This window comes from Dama dama, chromosome 14, assembly GCF_033118175.1.
Source record: "Dama dama isolate Ldn47 chromosome 14, ASM3311817v1, whole genome shotgun sequence".
NCBI lineage: Eukaryota > Metazoa > Chordata > Mammalia > Artiodactyla > Cervidae > Dama > Dama dama.
The window spans coordinates 11,358,771-11,364,134 of record NC_083694.1 but is presented as its reverse complement, the minus strand read 5'-3'; the positions used below and the strand labels follow the sequence as shown (position 1 = coordinate 11,364,134).

At 32.7% G+C, this 5,364-nt stretch overlaps 1 long non-coding RNA gene across 1 annotated transcript in view; it reads right to left on the bottom strand.

Moving 5' to 3' along the window:
• The window catches only part of LOC133069007 (uncharacterized), a 188,212-nt gene that overhangs the window by 7,742 nt on the left and 175,106 nt on the right, over nucleotides 1-5,364 (bottom strand). The gene's annotated exons all lie outside the window — the stretch shown is intronic.

Here is a 5,364-nt window from a genome sequence, read left to right as displayed (position 1 = left end):
AGAGGGTAAATGACAAACTAACAATCAGATTATAATTGCGGGGAAAGAAGTGATAGGATAGATCAGCTCGATCGATAAACTTCAAGGCTAGAATGTTTTAAATATACAAACACAATGTAAGTTTTTTTAGGATTTAGAAAACAAGCTTTACTTCAATAGAAAAATAATATGTTATACCTGAAGCCTGAATGTTTAAGTCACTGGTTTAGAATGTGTTTCTTTTATCAGGTACTTAAAAAATCTCTTACTGGGAGAGTACAAAGGAAGTTTATGGAGATATAATACACTCTTAAACCATAAGTGGATATTCTCATGACATTATAAATTCAGGAAACTATATATCTTCATGTTGCTGCATGGGAGACTGTTTAGCATCATACAGATGATTTTAAATACCATTTGCATTATTCAAAACTTCACTTTTGTAAAAAGAGAAATTCTGAACCAAAGCACTTCATTTAGTATATCAACTATTTCTTTGCAACCAGCATCTCCTACATAATGATGCAGTGGTTATCTAAACTGCTATGGCCCTCAGATTAATGACAAAGAAAAAATGGCACATATATACATATATGCCATTGATTAAACTGTCAAAATAGATCACTTAGTTTAATTCTGTGGCATCACACAGTCATGTATGAAATGGGCCTTGTGGGTGGGAAGGATTGACTTTCTTAGCTCAATAAAAATATAAAGGAAAGAGGAGGAATAAAGAGGATGGATAAGTGCATATATGATGAGCTGCGCGGCAGTACCTATCCCATAAAGTAAAAGATTACTGCAACGTTATCTACTCAAATAAGTATGGAGTTAAGCATTCACTCCTTCAGCACTGTAACTTGTTTATAGAACTCAAAGAGATTTCAAAATGCATTTCTTTTGAGATATTCCTACATCGCACTCTTTCTACATGTAAATGTCCTCAGTTTTGACCAACTCTGCAACCCATGGACTGTGATCCATCAGGCTCCTCTGTCCATGGGATTTTCCAGGCAAGAGTGCTGGAGTGGATTGCCATTTCCTACTCCACTATGTGTAAATATTCCATGATAATTTTGATTAATTTAATGTCAGTATGAGAAGCTATAAAGATTCAATAGATCTTCCATGTTTCCATTTTATTTTCACAGATTTACTTAACTTTGTTGATAGGTCTATTTTGCAGATTATTTGAACATTAGAAAATGGAGGAAAAATAGTAGGATTAGTTTTATGTTTCCACAGGCTATTCATTTGATAAACAAAATTCTATCTCCTCTTTGCCTTGAAAAATAAACATTTAAACACATGCAAATGGAGTGTTCCCTGGATACTTGCAAATTCTTTAAAGGAAAACATAATGAACACTGATTGTGAATATTCAGTGTTCCTTAAGCGGCACTTAATGAAAAAGAGCTATATATACTCTGCAACATTTATCTGGAAGGACCCAACCTTCATTTAGCCTGTATTTAAAGAGGAAATTTAAAAATTACTCCTAGAGACAGAAAAAGAAAACTTTAAAGTAGAAATTAAAATCACATCCATCCTTTTAGACATGAAAAACCATGACCATGGTTATTTCCTAGGCCACATGCTGCTAAGAGGCAGAGCTGGTAGGAAGAGTGCTTTCCTCATGGGCCACAACCAGCGCCTTGCTCCCACAAGAGCAGAGCAGCGTCCTTCCCATTAGGACTTTGCCGATGCCAGAAATCTACTATCCTGCTCAACCTCAAATACTGAGGCACCCTTTCCTTTCGTTGAACATGCAAACTGTCCTTTTACAGTCAGTTTGCAAATTCCTTCCTGTTCAGTGACGGCCTCAGGCTTTCTCTAAGAATGCACAGGCAGTCACAAGTCAGACTTTCCGCACCCAGAAGCAGACGGTAGGTGGTGGGTAAAAATGCAGTAGGTGTCAATAAGATCTGTTAAAAAACTGGGTGTTGAATCACCTCTCACAGACTCCAGTCAAAGGCCCTCAATAGCAATCCTTTCCCCTTACCTCCTCAACTATAATTAAAGGTTTTCTGACTTAGAAAAGAAAATTGCCAGTTTGGGGAATAAAATCAATCAGTTTTCAGGTATTTGTAACACTTAGTAGTGATGAATTTTGGTAAAATATCAGACCTTTATCCTTGATACATTGTTCTCTGTAGGTCTCTTTTACTCCATATGCTACTTTATTCATCAGTTATCGCTGATGAGTGATTTTATGGATGGGATTTTTAGATAAAAGGTTAATTTGCCAAAAAATGAATAACATCATTAACATTCCCAGTAACATCTTTAAATATTCAACCATTGTTTAATGCCATTTTCTAAAAATATTTACATCAGCTTTAAGAAAAGAATTACTTATATTAAAAACTAAACTAAGCAATTAATCAGTAATAGAATAGAGTAGTGACATAGATATGATCTTCAAATTATAAGAAGAGTTTTCCTAAGTCTAGTGTTTTCCATTTTCTGAGAGTTTTTACTATGTGTGTGAAAGTTGCTCAGTTATGTCCAACTCTTTGCAAGCCCCATGGACTGTGACCCACCAGCTCCTGTGTCCATGGAATTATCCAGGCAAGAACACTGGAGTGAGTAGCCATTCCCTTCTCCAGGGGCTCTTCACAACATAGAGATCAAACCCACGCCTCTTGAGTTTCCTGCATTGGCAGGCAGATTCTTTACCACTGCACCAGCTGGGAAGACTGTAAGTTTATGCAAAGTATCTCTTTCAACCTCAAAATATAATCAACATTTTTTTATACTAATACTATGTTATAAACAACTGAAATCTTTTGGGCATTACAAACATGAGCTACTGTCAAATTTCTTTCCCCAAACTTTCTTTTCATTCTGTGTTTATATAGAACTCATTCTATTCACCTTCATTGTTTTACTTTTTTATATAGTGTTTCAAATTTTGTGTGGTGTAGTTATTATGTATGTATTCATAATATTCCCAATGAGCATACATATCGATATAATAAAAGCAAAGAAAAATGTTTTTTTGTTTCCTTTCCAATATCTTTCTAATGAGCTTAATATCATCTTGGCTTCTAAACAAACAGTAGCATCCTGGCCCATAATTTTGGAGACTAGTCTAGATTTATTTTCCAATATTTCAAGAAACATTCAAATCTATTATCTAGGACTTGAAGTTTAGATTAAATGGACCTTTCCTTTCATTTAAATGGAAGCTGATCAGCTAAGCTGCTGAATTATACAAGCCATGTCCTAAAATAAGTAATCAATAATAATAATCATTGTTAGATAACTAAGTGAAAGTCGCTCAGTCATGTCCGACTCTTTGTGATCCCATGGACTATACAGTCCAAAGAGATTCATTTTTTAAAGAGAGGAAATTCTCTTTAAAAACAAAAACAATCTGGTCTCAGTATCATAGCCTTCATACATTTATTTCTTATGCAAAAACTCCATTTCTAACATTCGCCCACACAATCCTTGTATCAGTATCACCCAATTATATCTTATGCGGGCCTGATTTTCTTCCCAACCACACAGTTTTATAATTTATTTCATGGTGATGCCAATTAATTTAAAATGAACTCTTTTCACAACTATGTGAAAAAGGTGGGATGTTGTCACAGCAGTAATCAATTATTATATGAATAAAGGGTACTCACTCTGTGTTCCTCTGAATGTTTTGTCAGATTTGTCTTTGCATGTTAATGGGGAAGCATGGGGAATGAATTTTAAAGAAAAACTACTTACTTTAGCTATGCCACTTCAGAGGAATTTTATGTTTTATTAAAATTACTATTTATAGTGTACATTTGAATGTAAAATATATATGCATAATTAATTATAATAATATGTGGATAGATATTAGTGTGTTTTCAAGTATAACAAATAGAAGGTGGGAAAATAACATTTCTAACAATAACCTCATTTCTCCAAGAAACATAATTTTTCTCTCCTTATTTAAGATACAAAAATAGGGTTGGATGCCTAATAGAAAAAAAAAGTTTAATTGGGTTATTGTTTAGCCATTGAATATTTATGCCTTGTGTTATATCCAGATTGAAGTCAGCAATGGATATTTCTGAACAAAGAAACCTGTCTTCTTGAGTTTACATTTTTCCCTGAGGTGATGATTGTTTAGTTATTCCTGGATATCTCACATAAGATATTTCATCAACTTACATTTTTACAAATAAGAATTTTGAAGTAGTAAATTTTTAACTAATATGGTATAGTTTCCTTAGTCTGATACTTTTACTCATTTTGTGCATTAGGGAAAATACATTGTAAATTAATTTTATAAATGATGTGCTGTGCTGTGCTTAGTCGCTCAGTCATGTCTGACTCTTTGCGACCCCATGGGCTGCAGCCCGCCGGGCTCCTCTGTCCATGGGCATTCTCCAGGCAAGAATTCTGGAGAGGGTTGCCATGCCCTCCTCAAGAGTTGGCTTGGATATAAAATATTATAAATATCTGGTGCTTTTTAAAAACTGATAAGAAAAAATTAAGTGTTTCATAATATAGGTTATATTAAATATTCTTATAATTGTTTCATCTATTTTAATTAAACTATCTTATTTTTAAAATATCAGTTTAGGTTTTAAAAAGTCAATTTTTTTTTAAAAAGTAAATATTTTTGTGAGTGATGCCTTTGAATTATTATTTTGTTCTACTTCCCAAGTACATTGTATTTACCACAAAGAGATAATCAGGAATCAAAACCACAAAACTGGTTTTCATTACTGTTTATAAACATAAAAGACAGAGGAAATTCCTATTATGTACTAGAGAAAAATATATTTTGAAATTCATCTTTCAAAGCAGTATTTGTTTAATACCTGAACATGAATCTTTTTGGGGATCATACCAAAATCCATTATTAAAAACCAATAGCATATTGAGGGAGATTTAAATGTTGAGTTTATGATTGAAATATTAAAAATTTGCTTTAAAAGCATGTTTATTGTCAAAAATTCTATAAACTCTTTTATAGGATTTTATTTTTTGCTAGAAGTGGTCTTTTATAAAGAGTAAATAAGCCCCAACAACAGAAGGTTAAAGATTGATTGAAAACTCAATATGTTTTAAGCCAGATAAAAGCCATTCTCCCAAATGTAGTTTTTATATTAAGTGGTAGAAGTCAATGAAGAGTAAAATGTATCATTGCACAATGGCTTGAAGTAAATTTAGAACTTCATTGAAAACTCTAAGGTTATATGTATCTACAAACACATACATATACCTGCTTATAAACTCTGCTTCTACCTTTTGAAAGAATTCATTACTTATTTCAGTTGGTTATTTTTAAGCTCAAATAAACTGTATTTCATAATACCTCCATTTGCCTCAAAAAAATGCAAGTAAATATTAATAGAATTATATATATTTTCTAAATTAATAACGGAA